The sequence below is a fragment of the Leptonotus elevatus genome, chromosome 1 (assembly GCF_054856555.1).
Source record: "Leptonotus elevatus isolate MCC_2025b chromosome 1, RoL_Lele_1.0, whole genome shotgun sequence".
NCBI classification, from domain to species: Eukaryota; Metazoa; Chordata; class Actinopteri; order Syngnathiformes; family Syngnathidae; genus Leptonotus; species Leptonotus elevatus.
In genome coordinates this window covers 26,189,800-26,211,226 of record NC_141239.1, presented here as the reverse complement: position 1 = coordinate 26,211,226, position 21,427 = coordinate 26,189,800, and the positions used below count along the sequence as shown (strand labels likewise).

Genomic DNA, 21,427 nt, shown 5'->3' with positions numbered 1-21,427 from the left:
CATTCAGCAACCTCAAGAACCGGTTCACGTATGCTCCAGTCCTTGTTCATCCAGACCTGTTGAGACAGTTCATTGTGGAGGTGGACGCATCTGAGGCGGGAGTGGGGGCTCTGCTCTCCCAACGGCTACCTGAGGATGGTAAGGTACATCCATGTGCCTTCTTCTCCCATGAACTCTCCCCAGCAGATCGCAATTACAGCATCTGTGACATAACTCCTGGCTGTGGAAAATGGCACTAGAGGAATGGCGCCATCTGCTGCTGGATCCACTTGTGGTGTGGACGGACCACAAAAATCTGGAATACCTGAAGACAGCAAAGAGACTAAATCCAAGACAAGCTAGGTGGGCCCTCTTTTTTGCCCGTTTTCATTTCACTTTGTCGTATATTCCAGGGCCTAAGAACACCAAGCCTGATGCCCTGTCCCGCCAGTTTTCCACCCACAAAACAAAGGGGGATCCGGAGCCCATCCTTCCACTTGCTTGAGTCAGAGATTGAGGCATTGGTTAAGAATGCACAGAGCGGAAAAAAACGACCCCAGAGGTGGGTCCCAAAGAACTCTATTCTATTCGTCCTCCGAAACAAAACATCCACCAGTTCCGGTGACCTCCGCCCATTACCAGTCCCCAGCTGTCTATGGTCCCACATAGCACTGGACTTCGTCACTGGCCTTCCTCCGTCAAGAGGTCATACTTACCATAGTGGACAGATTTTCTAAAGCAGCCCTAGTCAAACTCCCTTCCGCTACAGAAACAGCTAACCTCTTAATACAACATGTTTTCCGTCTCCACAGCATTCCCCTAGACATAGTCTCAGACCGAGGTCCGCAGTTCATATCCCTTGTCTGGAAGTCCTTTTGCTCTGCGCTAGACATTTATGTCAGTTTATCATCCGCAAACCAATGGTCAGACGGAACGCACCAATCAACAGCTACAAACTTCACTTCGTTGCATGTCACATGCTAATCCTTCCTCCTGGAGTACCCAATTGACAGAGATTGAATATGCCCACAATGCACTGCCTAATGCCTCCCTGGGCATGTCTCGCTTCCAGTGCTCTCTGGGGTACAAACCTCATCTCCTTTCCTCCCAAGAGAAGGAGATAGCAGTCCCATCTGTCCAGTCCCACATACGGCGGTGCTCCAGCACATGGAAACAGCTCTGCTCCGTGCTTCGGAGAGCTCCCGAACACATGCCGACCGCCGTCGCTCACCCGCACCTCTTAGCAGTAGGCCAAAAGGTTTGGCTGGGCACTAAGAATCTCCCATTGAAGGTTGAGTCCAAGAAGCTGTCTCCCCGCTTCATCGACCCATACAAGATCAAGCGCATAATTAATCCGTGCGCCATCCGCTTCAAGTTGCCCGCCACACTGCGTGTCCATCCAACATTCCATGTTTCACAGATCAAGGTGTACTCTGCCAGCCCGTTGTCCCCGCCCTTGCCTGCGCCTCCCCCGCCGTGGATGGTGGATGGGCACCCTGCTTACACCGTAAGCCGCCTTCTGGATGTTCGCCGCAGGGGCTGTGGCCTCCAGTATCGGGTGAACTGGGCTAGTTACGGCCTGGAGGAGCGCAGCTGGATCCCTCATAGTCTCATCCTGGACAGTTCCATCATCAGGGACTTCAACCGTCGTGGGGTGGCGCCCCTTGGAGGGGGGGAGGGGTACTTTTAGGGCCCCCGCTTCCTCCCCATGAACCCTGCCCATTTGTTCCCTGTTTGTGTGTATGTATGCGTGAGAGAATCACACTGCTGGGCGAGGTGGAGGAGACAGAGACAGAGCTGGAGCAGGAGCCAGGTGCACGTAATTACAATCAGCAACCTACAAAAGCCAGCCCTGGACTTCACTTCAGCCCCAGATCAACTCTTAACTGTCACACAGTCAGTTGCATCCAGTTTATTGCCTGCCTTTGAGTAGAACTTTATTCTAATCAGCACTCCTCGCCTAGATTTCCTGCACTTGCCGAAGCCATACCGTTGCCAGCCTGCCAAAGCTAACTCGACTGTGGATCGCCTGCTCCCTACCCGGACTCGATCCCCCCTTGGTTCTCCCGCTCACATCAGTCCACTAATTAAAAGACTCGCAAGTGACTCTGTTTGCCTCCCGTGTCTGCACTGGGGTTTTCATCCCACGCCTTCGAAACCCTAACAAATAAAGGACTTTGCTGCAAATCTTCTTTGATTGGTATCAAGCATTTGAATCCATCTGTTTGTAATATGTGACAAGAAGCAATGAGTGAAGACGTAGACTGCTATGTTATCTTCTCATGCTAATTGGCTAGCCACCAACTGGCTGGCTGCCATATGCTTGTCACTTTTGATCAAAAGTTAGAATGTGTGTGTTGCATTTTAGTGTTTTACATTACATTAGTGGTTGATTTTATTTCACATGTGTGACAGTTATGTCACTGTTTTATTGGTGTCAATGGAAAAATATTAGATTGGTTGACTTACGGGGCAGTACGGCGAACTAGTGGTTAGCACAGCTGCCTCATAACTTTGAGGTTCATGATTTGAGTCTAAATTATGGCTGTTTCTATAGTCGATCTGTGCTTGCATGGGTTTTCTTCAGGTACCCAGGCCTTCTCCCACGTTACAAAATATGCATGTTAAATTGTGAGTGTGAACGATGGTTCTTATTTGTCTATGTGCCATGCAATTAGCTAGCAAACAGCTCGACCCGACACAAGACAATTGCTATTGGAAATGGATGGATGGATGTCATTTACAAACTTTTGCTTGCTGTTAACAATCAGGTCATGTTCTATTTTACTTTTTAAGATTTATTTTTAGCATGTTTTTGTTTGCTTCTTTTACTGCATAGTTTTTCAGTTCCTGTCATTGGTATATTTTGTTTTAAGCCTTCAAATTCCATTTTGTTTACACAATGTGCACGTTGTAAAAACATCACATTGCAATTTCTCAGTGCCACCTTTTATTTCTAAAATAGCTAATCGTACAGTTTTTCTACAGCCAGCAGAGGGAGCATCCACTTCTTAAATTAAAATGTAATTGTTCTCAATGGTTAGCAGAAGGTATCTTCACTTCCATAAATATTCGAAGTCGTGCCATTTATTCACTCCAATGGAGTGCAGTAACCCCTTTATTGGACAATGCACTTTACCAGTTTCACCACTGCAGTAGTATCCAACACCCTGGAATGATGATAAATTGTATGTACGTGGGAGTGGGAAGTAGGACTAAGATAAGTGTGAAAGCTTTAAGCATTCACACAATAATAAGTAAAATAAAGAATCACAATAACATAAGCTTTCAGCATTCACACAATTACTCTCTAGCCCAAAACTTTATAAATGGTGTAGCGGTAATTTGTTTTGTTTTTTGTTTTGGGGGTTTTTAAAGAAAAAAAAAAGGGCTATGTATTGTGTCTGGAAAGAAGCCAATTTTACCCAAACTTTATTATTCAATATCAAGTATTTTAAAAATGCAGTTTCAACCACTTTTGGCCCCAATAGCGCCAATGGGTACAATATGATATAAGCAGTATATTGATATATTTAAAAAGCTGTGATGGCTAGCGACCAGTTCAGGGTGTAGCCCACCTATGTCTGTAAGACATGCAATAAATAGCTCTAGGGTATGGTCTCCAGCACGACCGTGACCCTGGTGGGGAAGCGGTTCAGAAAATAGATTAATGGATATTTAAAAAGTTGAGATTAGAAATTAAAAAGCATCTCTTGTTGAGTGAATAAAGGTTAAATGGTAGCAACAGCTTGGAATCTGGTACAAGGTATTACATATATTTCTATAGGAAATGTTTTGGAATGTAATCAAAACTCAGGTTTAACGTAGCTCGTAAAGTCGGTTATTCAAATGTAATAAAAAAAATACGAATGAAATCACACAAAAAATGAATGCTACCATCTCTTTGTTCCGTCGGCCCTTTCCTTTGATTCTCCCTCCACAGAAGAGTGGGCTGTGATAAATTACAAGGCAGTATCTGAAAGTGTTTGTTTTTGGAGGAAACTGTAGCGTGCTTTGGATATTTATAACCGTGCTCTCGCCTCAACTCCATGTGTCTGCTTTACCAGTTCACTATCAATCTTTTACCTGCCTCCCACATAAGGTTGATCTCCAGGATTAAGAGGTGTCTGAAGTACGATGACCAGCTTTTTCTGAAGAAAAATGGTTGGAAGAGATGAGAGAGCATGTTTGTTTATTCTCAGCTGAGAGGATGTCGAGAAGGACGGTGGAGAGGTTCAAGTGGGATAGATTGTGGCATGATTCATGTCAAGCTCTTTGATGTATTCCAGTGCACATCCTCTTGCAAAACCACAAGTAGGTATGATTACCATTGCACGATCTAATTACAAACACAGAATGGAGGTGTATTAAAGCCACCTTCAACGAAGTAGAGGAAGTGTTATTCGAAAAAAGCCAACCTAAACTGTTGATTCTGGGAAGAATTCTTTTTTTTGTGGTCACCTTGGCTTGGTTAGTGGAAACATTTGTTCAGAAAAAGGTAACCTATATTGTTTTGAAATGTGCTTCCCTCCCTTTCTTCCCCGGCAGGAAGAAAGTGGTAATTTTGCGGGTGGAAGAAAGAGTTACTCAGGCTTTACTCACTGATGGCTCCGGTGTAAGAAGTGTTGTAATCGGAGCGCATGATCTTGTTCATTTGGGTGTGGCTAATGAAATCTCTTATGTTTTATATACTTGCCGTAATTGATATCACTGGAACCAGTCTTTGTCAGTGTTCTGTATAAATGGCACTGATGCTGCATTGGGGTGTTTGACGTATGTAACTGTGCCACAAACATCATCTGGAGTAGAAGGAATAAATATTTATATTTAAGATGATCAAAATGAAATATTAAATAAAATACATCATATTCACCAGAGATGCTGATGCATTGATTTGTGACTGTAAAATCCATTCATAATATTCTTTGTCATTTCCACTCAAATGGTTAGGTTATCTCAAAAAAAGGATAAAAGAGTATTCAAGGATCTTTTGTCGCTGCGTCTTCCGGGTGGATCATCTTAACGATTAGTTCTCGATCCCGTCAATCAATCTGCTGTAAGGACGCCATGCGTGCTTGTTCCTAGCTGCGCATGCACAGTTCGAGTGTTTGTAGCATGTAGCCGCTGAGCTTCTGACTCAGCCATTCATCGTTGTGGCTTCATCAATCTCACATACTTTGAAAATGGCTAAGAGCCGCAAGAGGACATCCGTCTATGAAGTGAGGCCAGAGACTGATGAAAATGAGCCCGCACGTTCCCGACATTTGCTAGGCATATCCTCCGGGCGAGCCGGAGAGCTGGTAGGATGGTCTTCTGCATGTGCATTTAAAAAAAAAGTGACAAACGGACGTTTGGCTTCTACTTTTCGAGAAGATCCTTGAATACACCTTTAAGTATTAGCATTTATCGATTATTAGCACCCTCCTCGGCTAACTACGCTTACTCATAGATAAGTATGTAATACGGTTGCTTTATTGACTAAACTATTGTACTGTTTTATATTGTTTGATTCTTATAACCTTTGCTTAACAGTCATGCTAGTTTATTTAAGGTAACATATGTAGCACAATTATGCAGAGACCACGTTAAAGCTGTCACAGATGTGTTTTGCTAGCCAAAGTTGGCTGTAATACGTGCTCTGACCAGTCACTCAGAATCAATCAGAAAATGGTGACATCATCAAGGGCCAGCAATATAGTTCTGTTGTTAGTATGTTTAAGCTATGGCTAGGTGCTGGGCATATTAGACTGACATGGAAACACAAAGAACCCAAATCTGATTGGATGCATTCAATGTGGCGGTTTCTCTGGTATTAAAACCGAGTTGGCCTAGTACTGCAACATTCGAGAGCCTTTAAGTGAGTTCTTATATCGAACACATTTTTAGGAGGTGTACTTATGAATATGGTCTTAATTGCTTCTCCATTATGTACATCAAGTTCTTGTCAGTAAAAAAAACACCTTGAAAAATAAGACCAAATTCCATCAATGTGAGCACCCTCACATCTGGAGGACAGGTGTAGAGCCAATTCTCATGTGTCAGAACTTTCTCCTTAATTTACTCTTTTAAGGAACCCCACAAAAGCGAGAGCAAGGCATCCTGTGGCACCAGACTGGACACGCCAGAGGACAGGAGGCAAAACAACACACGTTTATTCCTGTGAAATAGAGGCAGGTAGAGGGGAGGACAACTGTTGCGCATCTGAAGCATAACCTGTTTTCGGGCCGTCGCTTTGAAATGAAGATCGTCCACGGCCCTGAAATCATTACGCCTTCAAAGCTAATTAACACATGGCTTTTGTTTGGGCCCCAACAAGCCCCAGATTATGTAGGTACAGATGATTTGGTGGGTGTTGGGGCTGTGGTGGGACGGCGTAAAACAGATACCAAGAGCAAGGTGTGCTTGGATACGCTTTCATGTCAGGAGGAAGTGCTTGACTTCTGACCCTCGTCTTGAACTCAAACCCGGGATGTCAACACAGCTTCCTCGAGTGCCACGTAGAAGATTAACACAGGGTAAGCGGAGCGGAGCCTTCAGAGTCAGCTACCACTGTTGCTGGCTCCACACCATTTTGCCTTTTGCCTCTATCTTTATGCTCAGTTACATAAGCTCAAAAATGTATTTATGTTTTCAACCAAGGCCCCGAGGTAGAAAAAGTGCAGCATCAGAATCTGGACAGACCTGGAGTCCAGTAGTAGCCGCGGGTTTGTTTGTCTTCGTCTTGTGCGCTACAAGGCACTTACTATGTCATCAAAGCTTTTACCTCCAAGCCACGCATTTCCATATGGGTGTGCCCGTGTTTGAAGTCCAGTCTAAAGTGCCACATCACCTTTTTAATTCTCTCTTCACTGTCCAAGCACTACAGCATAGTCAACATGGAACACTATCCTTTTGGTCTTAATCACGTCACATTCACTTAGTGAGGAAAAAAAATGTTGGGGGGGGGGGGGGGAGATGAAAAGCCAGAGTCGTGACACACCTTTCTGTCATTTATTGAACACTGGGAGAAGAGTAAAACACGTAAACACAATTGTGCGCACTTACTGCTGGAACTGCTGTCGACCACAGCTCACATCCACACTCTAGCCTGCAGTCTCGTCGACCCACTATGCACACGGAGTCCAGATGTCACCCAAATTTTGAGCCGAGTATTCCATATAATGCAATAAGGTAATTGTTTTTGACAAAAAACACCATAGCATTTTGTATAATTCCATTGAATAACATACAGCGTTATTTGGCATCTGGCCATTTGAATCACATGTGCCCGTCTTGAAGGTGCCTCAGTCTGAACGAACCCCGCCGTTTAATATGCATTACCCTGAGCCGACACTGGGGTCCGAGGGTCAGCAAAGTGTTTGATGATGCCGTTTTATTGTTCCAGAGGGTCAAGATCTTCAAAGCTCTCCTTCTGTTCTCTGCAGGGGCACCCGGGGCAGCAGCTGTCGGGATACACTCAGCTTTGTGTTTTTTATATCTGTGAAGAAGAAGAGGTAGGTCAAACCCACGCTCACAGAAAATGTTTTTACTGGGCTAGTGTTGGTAATAGAGGGGTGGGGGCACTCAGTGGACACCATAATATTGTTATGCCCTTTTGTGCTTGATGAGTGGCGAGCGTGTGATTCCCTTCGGATGGGACACATGACGAACATGGATCCAACAGTTGTGGGTTAAGGAAGTGACACTAAGCACGGGTGTCATACTCAAAGCCGGCCACAAATTTTCTTTTTTTGTGGGCCACCAAAGCAAATAAAGTGCATCTACTTCACGCTTCTTGCTAAATGGATTTGTTCTTTTCGTTTTAGCAGAAACGTCGCACCCAAATTCCAATTTCTCTTCTCTTGACCAGTTTTACAAGAATTTCAAAGTTGGAATTGAATTTTTGCCAAACACTCGACACGCTCACAGTTTGACATCTCTTTTTTATGTCAATTTTAAAGTAAACTTCAAGTAGGAGTGAAAAAAAGATTGAAGCAAGTACACTTTGGTTCTTATTTGGATAATTGTTTAAGCAAGAGCGTCTTCTTTTCAGTTTCTCAAATTGATGATATGTGATAAGGTCCCATTTCTTGATACTAAGAAAGTGAGAACAAGTGCTATTAGAATACTATAAAAAGTGTTCTTTAATATGTTTAAGTATGTTTTAATAGTTTTAAATGCATTCGAAGGATGTGGGAGAGTGATTCTATACATATATAAAAAAAAATCTATATATTTTCTTAGAGAAGTAACAAATGTATTCTCACTTTAAGTGAAAGTACAGATATTTGTTAAAAGAAAAAATCCCTGGTAAAAGTAGAAGTCCTGATTTAACTCCTGTAATTAAGTAAAAGTGGGGAAAAAGAAAGAAAAGAAGTATAGACTTTTAGATGTATTGAAGTAAAATTTCCCATCAATTATATACAATACCTTTTTTGATGAATTGGCAACAGAAGCAAGTTTTGTTTTACTAGCTTGCATTGTGGTAGCTCTGAGAAGAAGAAAAAACGTTATGGACTGTCAACTATTAAATATTTGCACTTACCGGTAGTTACTTCCCACTTCGGGTGTCTCTATAACGCGGGTAGGTTTGGAATGTATATTCTGCGCATTAGACGGGGGTTCCCTGTGCAACATGAAATCATATGAAATGTTGACTTTCCAGTTGGTGATGCTCGTACTTCCTCAATGCCTGTGTTCCTCTCGCTGTTTCACACCAATCAAGCATAAGCTGCCTTCATTACATGCCATGGCCTTTCATTTGTGTGTCCCAAACACTTCAGAAGCTCGGCGGTTTGCGCCTTTGATTGCTGGAATGCTTTTTTGGACCGCTATTCCTCACTTTGGGTCAAAAACCCAAGCCAATTTATTATCCAGCTTTAGCGTCGTGAGTTGAGTGTGTGTTTTTTTTTTTATAAATATGCCGGCATATCGCAGCCACATGAAACACAGCCAAATAACAGTTTGTTCCCACTTAACCTTCCGCAGCTCATCAGTTGCTTGATTGCGGGTCTAAATTTTGCGATCATGAGAGTGGTACCGCACTGAGTATATTGTTCGCTTTGATTTTCACTGCTATCATTGGCGTTCAGTCGGAGTGGTGTGAACAATTCCAAGCCTTCACAAAAGCGGAGCTGTGTTATGTCCACTGCTCACTTTAAAGGCGGTCGCTAGAACGCCGTTTGCCAGATTTTCTTGAAGCTGTCATTGTGAGGCTCCTAACAAAAGACAGAGCATGTATGTAAGGCATCTCTCGGTGTACGACAGCAAGTTATGTCAGAATTACATTGTAAGCCTTCCCATTAAGGGCCTATAATTTTTATTCATATGGGTACTTTAATGATTAATATTAAGTGCTATTTTTCCAGCATGGAATCATTAAACAACAATGATTTATAAAAACAACAATCAAGAAAACTATGTACATGGACTTGAATTGATGATCCTGGAATTTGTGGTTGTTTACAAATGATGCCAAAAGACAGCTTGCGTGTAAATCCAAAATTCTCTTTAGATCTTCGCTGAACTGTTTGGACGTTCTCATTGTTCTGAGTGCGGATCAAGCCAGTGAGTTGAAGTTGCAGTTGTGTAGCAATAGCTCCAGGAGATGTGTATTTAACAGAGTTCCTTGTATGTTACCATTGTTCCCAATATGGATTGATCCAATTGAGTTTTTAGTGAATGTGTTCAAAATACTTTTTTTTTTTTTCTTAGATCGTCCTGACGTCCTTTGACTTTCCCATTGTTCTGGTGTGGGGTGCACCAATGAATTATGTTTAGAAATGCCCTCAAAGGCCTTGGTCTTAAGGTGCATATATATTTTTGACCGTTTTGTGGATTAGAGAAAATCCAAAATAAATAGTACAACCATGTTTTTGGGTTTACCCACATCTAAGTTATTATATTTGCAAATGTGTTTTGCATTTTGTAAATTGGAATTTTTACGATGCTGCAATTTTTCATTGAATGTTTTGTTTTCGGTAAGTGTTTCATAACAGTTTTCCAGGCAATGATTATTATTTTTTGCCTTAACTGCCATGACACCCCCCAACAAACAAAACAAAAATGGAATTGTGTCAGTCGAACCGCACCGTGTAAATCCAGTCTTTTAGAGGCTTGCTTTGCTTTTGTCATTTCAAAACAATCAAAGGCGATATGCTCCCGAGCAGGACAACACAGTAGCAGGAAGCGGTTTGTGCTCAAAAAAAGGCGCCTTACTTTGATCATTTTCTGCTGCTCTTTGATGCGGCCAATACTGATGTTTAATTGATTATGTAGAATGGGCAAGCAGGGCTTTTTTTTTTTGTCTGCTCACTCCAAAAGGAGATGGTTGCATGCCATATTGCCCCATTCCCTTTCTTCTTCTAAAACAAATAAGACGTCAAACATCAAAGCCACTCTCTGTTAATAAAAGAAGACCTCAAATATTTTCCATTATGTTTGACATGGTTTTGTGTTTCACCAGCTAGCGGTATAACAACGAATAAAAACGATGTCATTCTTCTTTGTTGTTGTTGTTGTTGCTGCTGCAGCACACTGTCTACTCTCGGTTATGATTTCCAGAGTATGAAACTTCTATGCCTGGACTTTGAAGTCGACGGTGAGTCCTTTTGGTTTGCGTCTTGGTCCAGAGAGCTGACCCTTCACCCGCGCTGATTGCTTCCGCGGCAGAGATAACTGTAAACGTGGGCCTTTGATATGCGGAAGGGAAACGCCGCAATGCTCCGGCACAGTGAGGTCAAGGAAACACGGGTGGAACTTCCTGATAGACCGCTAAAACACAGTTTGAAAGTAGAGATGTGTACACGGCTGTTTGCCTGAGCATTCACATCCTATCCATCTATTTACAAAAATGCTAATCCCGCCACCGGGTCATCGCTATGTGAACCACTATAAAGTGAACAGACCTATTCATCTGCAATAAGTGAAAATCAACTTTCTTATATAGATTTTAAACATTTCCACATGCTTAAAACATATTTAAAGGAGAAGTCAACCCAAACATTTTCTTGACAATAATATGTTTTATGCAGCCCCGCCAGTCAAAACACAGTATTGTGATTAATAAAGCAAAATCCACGTAATTTTATCTATTTTATCGGGGCGGCCATTTTGTGATTTGCTGTCAACTGAAAAGGACAGTTGCTCAGGGCTCAGGTCGCGATCAATCACATCACACCTGTTTTCTGGAGCTGAGTCGTGATTGATCGTTATATGAGCGACTGTGATTTTTCATTGCCATTTTCAGTCGACAGCAAGTGGCAAAATGGCTGCTCTGTAGATTTTGCTGCCTAATTCATGTTCTACAAACACAATATTAATCAGAAGGCCGTGTTTAGTCTAGTGGTTGCATTCACAACATATTATTGTAAAGAATGTTTTTGTGTTGACATCCTCTTTAAACTTGTTAAAACACACTTTTTAAAATAATTTTTCAATGTATTTGAACACAATTGTTGGAATCTACTGGATGTGTTCCAGTTAAGGACTAATGAAGAGCTCAATAAGGTTTAATTGAGAATTTTTAAAGAATCAGCACAACGATGTCAATGAGTTACGCACCGAGCCAATGATGGTTAAATGGTGCGAAAGGCTTTTTGTCTTTGGAAATAACTAGCTACAAAAACAATAACAAAGAATTGCTCCACAAGAAATAAATGAGAAATTAGGAGAGAAAAAATATTCAGAGCCTTGTGCGCACTGACTTCCCCCATCAACGAACGACGAATGGTGGATGTCGGTCTGTTGCTCCCCCCGCCAAACGAAGGTAGTCATCTATGTAAACCACTACACTATGAATGGCTAACATTGATCATACATTCAAACTAGTTTTAGGCCAGTCAATCACAGGGTGGCTGGGAACAGCACATCAAGTGGGACTCTATCCCACAGCAGCTGCACAAAAGCTTTAAAAGTTATGTGAACCACTACATTATTAGTATCTCACGAATTGTAGGCTATAACAGTCTTCTTATAAATCCCCAAATCCAAATGTGTATGTAATATTTTGTTCTACTCCAACTCGTGACTGTGAGAAACATTCAGATTTTTCTGGCTTGCAACAGAAAAACTGAATTTGACAGGAATACTGAATTTGATATTTAACACATACATCCGTGATGGGATCGTACACTGCGTCTGCTTTGATACTCAGTCCATCACAACCCCCCCCCCCTCCCTCAACCAAAATGGCCTTCTTTTTTTTCCCCTCCTGTGGATGTTCTTTTGTCTTTGTAATATTTAGTCCACATGTCCAGATGGCATCTGCCAAAATGCATGCATAATATCCATTCTGTCATGCAAATGTAAACAAATGTAAATACTCATGCTCGCCAGCTAAACCGCACAAGCTGACGAACTCTTGTGTCACACAGCTATGATCGTGACGCTTTGTTGAAAGCCAGAGCGGAGGCCATTCACGGTCACTTTGACACTGGCGTTTAAGGCATCACAGGAATAACATGTCGCGCTAAACAAGAGCAGAAAGTCATCATGGGCTCTCATGTGAGGCACAAATGAAGATGAGCATATTAGCGCTCTTGATTCTCCTCATACTTAACTCAAATTATGGCCTTTCTTCTTTCGTCTTCTCTGTACTTCCAGTTGGCTTGCCATGTTATTTTCTTTCTGCCTTTCTGGAGGAGAGAGAGAGAAAGAGAGAAACGAGCCTACTGCTGCACTCAGTCTTGGACTGGAACTCAGAATAGTAAACACAAAGCCTTGTAATTTGTGCCGTGTTTTTGTCATCCTCGGCTTTAATTCCTCTTTCATGAGTGTCACATTTGAAGGGAATCAAAGGAAGCTGTGGAATGCATCAGCGGCAAAAATGAACACATGAATGGTGTAGCCTTGCTGTCTGATTGTTTTGTTCCTTCCTACCACATTTATGGGACAAGGAATGAAAAACCTGGAATATATATATATATATATATATATATATATATATATATATATATATATATATATATATATATATATATATATATATATATATTACCTTTATAGTAGCATGTGCGGACCCTCACACTCCACAGTTTCTTTGGGGAGGGGAGGGGAGGGGGTTGTCTTACCTCATTTGAAGTCATGTCTTTGTCAACTGTGGCTGTCGCTTTAAGATCGTGCACCTACTCGCACACGCACCATGAACGAACCTGACACAGATGTTGCAGTTACGCTTTGAGCCAGAGGTGGCAGTCGCTAGTAAAAAAGTGGCTAACTGCACAAAGATCCTTTAAAACACGCTGACACCTCTCAAGTCAAAAACTTTTATTCAAGACGGCGACTAGAAGAGAAGCCATTTCCTTTCATGCGATAAACTTTTGTAGTAGTTTTTTTTTTTTTTTTTTAAGCATTGCTCTGCCTCTTTGAAGTGAACACCAGTCTGTTTCTCCTCAGCCATGGTGTCACCATGTCACTGCTCATCTGTTTCTTGTCTCTGATTGGATGGGATGGAACCCTTAGTCCAGACTGAACTTTAATGGGTCCCTCCTCCGCGAAGTAACAAATTTGAACTTTTGCCTCGACTGTCGAGAGGTGACTTTTCCCGGGTGCTGAATGACAATTTTAGCTACTTCTGCAACTTGAACAAGAAATTATGAAAATCAATCAGTTTCACCAAGAACACATATTTTTGACCAAAAAGTGGAGAAAACAAACTTTCAAGGAAAACAATAACTTTGACACTTCACTTCACTACACATATTCTACATATGTATACATACATACTTTCAACGTGTTGGCATTTCTGTACCTCATAATTGACATGACAAGTCAAGTTTCACCATCTATTCTTGATCTTTTTCTCAAAAGTTATGCGAATCACAAATCCAAATAAATGTAACACCACTATCTTCAGGAGCCCATTTGTCATTACAGTGGTTTACAAACATGAAATTCCCACACAAGCTCGACAGGACCCTTTTCCACACCTGCCTATTGACAGTAAAGAGTTGACGAATATAAACTTTCACAACAGTGACTTCATAGTTAGAAATATAAGTAGCCTATACCACAAACTATAATCCTGAAACACATAATCATGTTAAATTAATTTTACAACATTAACCTGAAGAATAAATGGCTGACAAATAACTTGACTTTGATAACTAACTAACCAACTAACTTCCTCCACTAACAAGCTGTTTAGGCTTAATTTAGCTCCTCCCTGAGATACAAGATGGATTATTTCAATACTTTGCTGGTGTCATCTTCTAACATCTTAGGCTGTCAAAAGGCCCGTTTCCACCGCAGGAACTTTGGGGTAAATTTACGGGGCCAGCCCCGTGCATGTGCGTGTCTCCACTGCAGGAGCCTTCCCGACCGGGTCACATTTATAGGAATTTACGTGGATGAGTGGAGGTCCTACTCTAGGGTAGGTACTCCGTCGGCCCAATAAACTCCCGATCGGGCTCCGGTGCTGATTGGCTAAAATATCTTACCTTCATGTGCGACAATGATGCATTCTCGGCTAAAGTCTCTTCCACCAAAAGGATTCTCCTAATAATCTTTTGCCTATTTTCATTCCACTCTACTGTTAGCCATTTCAAATTCTTCATCCAGACGCCGTCTCCTCTCACTCAAGCCATCCATCCACGACAAGTACACAAAAATAAAAAGCAGAAAAAAGGCAACCGTCTCACGTTTTCCTCTTTCCTCATTTGCCGTTCTGATTTTTGCACCATGCTTGGGTGACGTCACGGGCGAAACCTACGCACGGTGATTACGTGTCAATCTAAACTCGTGACGTCACGAAATGGGTCGCGCTCCGCAGTGGAGGCAGCCACAAGCGGGCCGGTTGAGAGGACGGTTCCTGTGTAAGACCCTTCCCCCCCTCCCTATACCCAAACGTCCTGAAGTGGAAACGGGGCTAAATAAGGAACACAGAAAAATGCAAATAGCTGAGGATAGGCCACAGAATTTGAGGCATATTGAGAAATATTTGCCTTTTATCACCAATACATCATAGTAAGGTGTGCAGGCCTCCACTTTGAACACCCACTGAAGTTACCAAATATGGTTCCTGGCTACACAGTTCAAGTCCTATGCTATAACACATGTCAAAAGTGTCCTCCTGACAGACTTCATAATAGCTACTTGAAACACAGGCTTTTATTTTCCCTTTCCAAGCAATACTTTGACTGATTCATGTCTCTTTTTTATGTTATTTCAACTCCCTGAAATAGTCGCTAAAGTGCTATTCCGAAACATTTAAAATATAAACATTTTTACTACTCAAATGTAATTTTGTGGGTAGAAATAAGGAGGCAAGACAAAAAAGGGCCCCACATTTCTTGATTTCCTTCCAATAAATGTTTGTAGATGTAATAACTCATAGGGAAGACAGCCTGTCACTGGAGTCAGGCTGTTCTCTGTCTTCGCCGCGTGCCCGTCCGAGGGTTTGTTGCACTTTGAGGTCAAAGTGGTAAGATGTCAAAACAGAGGATTAGCTCGGAGGCAAACTTGTTATTTGGCACCAAGAAAATAAAACGCCTTGTCTCTATGACGTCTTCCTTTTCGGTGCATTTTCCTCAGCGATGCTACCATCCCAAAGACTGTATATGTTGACTTTGAAACCTGTGCTTATGACCAGACTGAGCTGAGGGCCAAATACAAATTGCATCCTACTAGTAACCTTCTGCTGCTTCTGCTGCTACTGTCGCTGGTGGCGACCGATTAAGTTTTAGGACTCTCCAGCTGCTGCCCTGCACTTTTGCCCATCGTCAACATTCTCACCAGGGGGGAAAGGGAGACCAACAACACTCCTGCCCTCTCAACACATAATGCTTTTGAAATGCTAACTTAAGAAAACAAGCTGCCTAATGGTTGACACATACACTTACTGACCTAACGTAGAGGTCCTTAATAGATCCACATCTAACATTGTTCCCCTGAATTTACACTGCAGGTCTAACAGCCCAATTCAGACTGTTTTTTGTTGTTGGTCTTAACCTGTCTTGTTGGGCTGTTTGGTCATGCAGTACGGGTGGCCTGTGTGTCATACTCTTCATGTGTTGTTGTATTTTGTATTGGGGACAGTGAGACAGAGAAGAAGAGTAAGCAAGTAGAAATAGAAAAGCACAACAACAGTAACAACACCTGTTCATTTGTGGCTTTGGGGGGGACGGGCCAGCAACAGCAAGCACAATACCTACAGTATACTGACACTGTACTGTACTTGATTTGAGAGGGAACTGACAGAGAGAAGAGAGACAACAAATAGCAATAGCAAAGACAACAATAAAAATGGACAAATGTTGATTTTTCAGCACCTTTCACACATATAATAATTCAGTTTTAATTGACACTGTCAGTTCATTATTAATAAAACAACATGTTTATTATTGTGGTTGTAGTAAGGCGGTGTGCAACTCACACTTCGTGGTAGTGAAAGCCATTTGTAATATTGTCAATTTATTCTTCTGGAAAGTAAACCAAATCAGATTCCTTGTGCTTTTGAGGAATAAATAAGAACAGACATCTTTATTTTGGAGGCCACGATTGGCTGGGGCCTTGTTGTGCATATGCAAGCAATTGAAAGGTATAAGGTGGCGAACCACTAAATTAATAAACCGCCACAAGCAGTTGGATTCCAAAAAGTCCCATTGCCCTGAATTGTACTGTAGAATGCTAATACAGCAAAGTCATTGTGTCATTTTGCGATAATTTTCACGTGATAGATAGCACTAAGGAACTTTCCAACCTTAATAAAAATATGTTCATTACTCTTCTGATGAAACATGGACTTAAAACTGGTTGAATGTTACTTTTGCCATGGCCTGAGGGGGTCTATCATTTTTACTTGGCACTAAGCAACTTTGTGGAGGATGGTAGGAACACTGCCACCCAAAAAAACTACAAATGTGCTGACTGCTTTATGGCATACGTCACTTCTATGGAGCCACCACACTGACAATAAGATTTGTTATTGTAAAAAAAATTGTCATTGTGGAAAAAGCTGCATTGACATTGAAACAAATATTGGCATTGTAAAACAAGTATTAGCATTGTAAAAGGTTGTTTTGAAAAATAAATTACAGACATAAAAAAAACACTATTTTCTTTAAGCATATGTTTTGTATTCTGATGTATTTTTCAATGCCAATCCATAGATTTTTTTTTTTTACAAGGATCAACATTGGCCTGACTTCACTCGCTGGCGTGAGCTAAAAAACACAATGCGCTTGTCCTCATGGGAAATGTCTTCCTTTAGGCATAACATTACCGCTTTTGTCCATATGGCGCCGCCATAATCAACATAAACTGAAAGCTCCTTAGTGAAAATCCATCTCTACTGTAAATATAAAAGATGATCGCACCAATAATTTTTATTTTATGGACATTAAATTAATGAACGAATGACGTCGTTCTCTCCGCTTAATAGCGCTAAATGAAGGAAACACTTTCTGATGTCATCTTTCTCTCAACTGTTACTTTACTGCCGTGTTCTTGGCGCAAATCCATTAACCTGTGTGGTAAATCATACGCAAATTTGCTCCTAGCTGTCAAAACATTGTGGACGTGTTTGCACTGGTATATCATTAGAGCAATATCCTTAGTGAATCGGACGTTAACAGGTAGCAAGCTGCGGGTGCAGATGTGGAGCAATTTCTAGCGCTCTTACACAACACATTCTTAGTGGATTTGCCCCTCAGTGTGAATCGCTCCGATCCGTCAACGTGAACCTGCTGTTCCCCTCGCAAGCCCGCACCATTTCGTAAGATACAGGTTTTAACATTAGCAGTTAGTAACGGCACATTGTACAAAAAGTAACCTGTTGCTAACGTAGTTATTACCTGAAGTGTTGACAGGAGAAGGTGTACATGCTTTGCCGGCGGCCTCTACTGCTGCTGGGAGCGAGCGTTGACAAACACGACAGTCATGGCTCACATGCTGTGTTTAACTTTGGCATAGCGGTAGCAGTGGCGTGCGGTCAGGATAGGCAAGGCTGAAATGAAAGTTGAAACCGTTTGGCTTTTTCTATTTATTTAAATTATTTATTTCATTTCAGTAAGCCTACACTACCTATAGGTTTAAAAGTGACAACATTTGGTGATTTTCATACCTCAATTAAAAATGACTCATTACTTCGTCTGGCCTGCAGGCAAAAATCCTGCAAAAATTATCCTCCTAAAGGCACACCGCTACTGTGCTTTTACCAGCTCTGTCTGCGTAGCGATGTGTGTTCGCGCATGCGTGATCAGCTTCCCAGTAGAAAAATCCTTTACGCAAATAGGCAGATCGCTACGCAACCTTTTTACGTTGCTGTATTATACGTATGCGGACGTACGTTCGCGCGGTGTATTCGTGAATTCAAAACACACGTAGTGCGCAGCAAAGCGGTAAGATGACGCCACTCTGGAAAATATTAAACTATTTTCTTTTGAGGGAAAACGCCATCTTTTGAAGGATGGGAGACCAATGCCTTAGCTACCGGATCTTCAGCAAAGTAAGGGACAAAGAATTATTCGTACTTTTCACAAAGAATGGTACAAAAGGAAAAATTGGCTTTGTGGATGTGCTTCGAATAACTGGCTGTTTCACTTTACAATACATGGTGTTTGGTATTGCTATTGCTATTGTTAGCTTGATTTTGTGAGCAATTAGGCTGTTTTACAGGGAGATATTTACTTTATTACATTCTTTCCGGGCGGATTTGAAATGGTCTGTTTTTCATTGGGCGGCAAATGGTTAGGCAGAATGCATTGCAAAGTTTACCGTGGCTGGCAGACTGCGCACTGGCTGTGACGGTGGCCCAGAACTTTAGCCAAGTGGCAAATGTTGAGCTTCTGCACCGGAGGCGATGGGTACTAACCCCGCTCAAAGTAAAAAAAGACAAAAGTGCCCTCTTTTTTTGGAAATGAAAATATGGTCACTCTAGGATACGTTGTACACTCGCCTGCCGACACACAAATTTGTAATTGGTGTGTGCGTCTCAATTTGCGACTGCCTGCCTACCCAAATCTAGAGCTCATTGCACGTCATTGAGCGGTAGTGTTTCCTCCCTTAGACAAAAGATGAAATTAGCAAATATTGCATGTTGCCCTGTTGTTAACTTTTCTTGTAAAATGTCACCAAACTTTCCAGTGTTAGGGACAATGTTTGTTGCCCAACGCACTGTTAAGTAATTTTGCTCACGTTGTGATGTTCTCAACCTACGCGAAGATGATATGGGAATCGTTAGCAAAAACGGCAAACGATGCCGAGACACTGGGAGAACCGGTTTTGGATTCCCATCCCTATGGCGAGTACGCTCATAAGTTTACATACCTCTAGGGTCTGTAAACTTACAAGCACAACTGTAAGCCAAAGCTAAGTTGCTCTAAAGCCTGTCAAGTCTTGAATTAGAGCAAAGTACTGTGTGTGTAATGACTTCACACTGCAGGATGTGATGCCCATTTCGTATTTTTTGTTAAATCTGATCTTTTCATGTTCTCATTAAAATAACAAAAACTCCATCCATCCATCCATTTTCTGAACCACTTATTCCTCACAGGAGTCGCGGGGGTTGCTGGAGCCTATCCCAGCTGGTTTCCGGCAGTAGTCAGGGTACACCCTGAACTGTTTTCCAGCCAATCGCAGTAGAAAAACAAATGCGACTACAAATGTAAATACAATGTGACCATGATTTGACATGAATGCACACAAAGCACGTCAAAGAAACGTCACGTGGCACAGTGTTTATGGAAGTCAATATGGTCCTGCGTGTAGTGGCTCATTTCAGAATGTCAAAGGAGCGAGGCGGGATGATGTAGAAATATTTTCGAGATATGAGGCGGCGTTCCTCGAGCTCCTCATTTCATGGAAACGTCTACTAATGATGATATCACATCATTGCCATGATATTGAAACGTCCGCGTGGCTTATCCATAAATGTCCCCTTTGTGTTTCAAGTGGAGTTAAATTAAAGTCAAATACTGTATAAATCAACACTGTTACCAGAACTTCACAAATTTGCGGACAATTGTCAGTAGTCTCCCTAGCACTGATCCCCGCCCACGCAGAGTGCATATTTGGCTAAAATGAACGTACCGTTAAACGTTGGATGTGTACGGATGAGCATTCATACTGCAGACACATCGGATGCATATCCGATTTATATCCACATATCCACTGAATTGCACTGTTCACACTGCATGAAAAAAATCTCATACAGTAGATGTCATATATTGGCAAAAAACTGAAATGATGTCGTGTGAATATAGCCGAGAGATCCGTGTCGATGGCAACATTGCATGATTTTGGATTTGAGATCAGCAGAGCTTTTGAGTAGAAGATAAAGATTGGGGTGTGAACTGCGGCTATTAATGTCGATTATGAGAGGGGAGAAAAATCACACCAAGTTTAGAAACTTCACACTTGGACAAAGTATGTATGGTTTAAACAGAGTGTGTGTTACGGCAGTCAGTAGAAAATACGTGTTATGATGGTGAGAAAAGATGATGTAGTTCATGGAGTGACTGACAAACATCATGTCAAAAGCCACTGATGTCCAGCTTGACTTTTGGCCTTAACCTGTTCTCATCATTCCCTTGTGTCAATTTATCAGCTCCCTCCAGCCAATCATGAAAGTCTAGGTGTACCTTGTTGTCTTGTCAGTTTACTTGCATTGGTTCCCTGGTTTCTTTCTGTTTTTGGTGGTTCATTGTTTATTTTACCAACATGGTCAGTCACTTTTATTTATTCCAAAGTGCCTTGTTTTTCTTTCTTTTCTTTTTTTAAAAATAAATACTTTTTTAGAGAGTACTCCTACTCCCCGGTCCTGCCTCTCTGCGTAGTCCACACTCCGTTACGCAAACCTCAACAAATGATAGTTTCTTAGTTGTATGCATGTAAAATTAGAGCTGTCAAACGATTACATTTTTTAATCAGATTAATCACATCTTAGAATTGTGATTAATCAGAATGAATCGCTTAATAGGCTTTTCTTAATCAACATTTTTTTCCCCCGCCAAATTTGAAGAGCACCGGTTATGTGTTAATTCTTTTGACATCTAATGTTATGAGGATTTCTTCAAAATGTTTTGATCCACTGCACACGCTCATCCTCCTCTTCTTCTAATCAGTTAATTACTTGCATAATTTAAAATGGAAAAAAAATGACCCCAATATTTTGACATGAACAAATATTCTAAATGTGATATGCAAACATTTATTAAAAGCTTTACTTTAATGCATGAAATTATGTTTATTGCACAACCTGTGCTACCTTAAACGTAGCCATCCGCTGTCACGCTAAAGGATAATCTATGGTCAAAATTAATAGTGCGATTAGTCTGCGTTAATTCATGATTAATGCGATAATTTTTTGTGATTAATTAATCAGTTAACGCTTTAACTTTGACAGCAGTAATGAAAATACATTATTTTGTAATAAAAGCTCTTTCTTAGTCTTGTTTTTATTTTAGTTGAGGTGTCACAAAAGCAACAACAAAAAAACTTAGCCTCAAAGTCAATGTTTTATTTTGAGAAA

General features: G+C 41.5%; 1 long non-coding RNA gene across 1 annotated transcript; it reads right to left on the bottom strand.

Annotated features, from left to right (window-relative positions):
• Positions 1-6,955: 6,955 nt before the first annotated feature.
• On the bottom strand, positions 6,956-12,663 carry LOC147181417 (uncharacterized). Its single transcript, XR_015096206.1, has 3 exons — positions 12,519-12,663; positions 8,504-8,584; positions 6,956-7,456 (listed from the first exon to the last, which is right to left on the bottom strand). It is a non-coding gene; the product is annotated as an uncharacterized LOC147181417 (long non-coding RNA).
• Between the last annotated feature and the right edge of the window lie 8,764 nt (positions 12,664-21,427).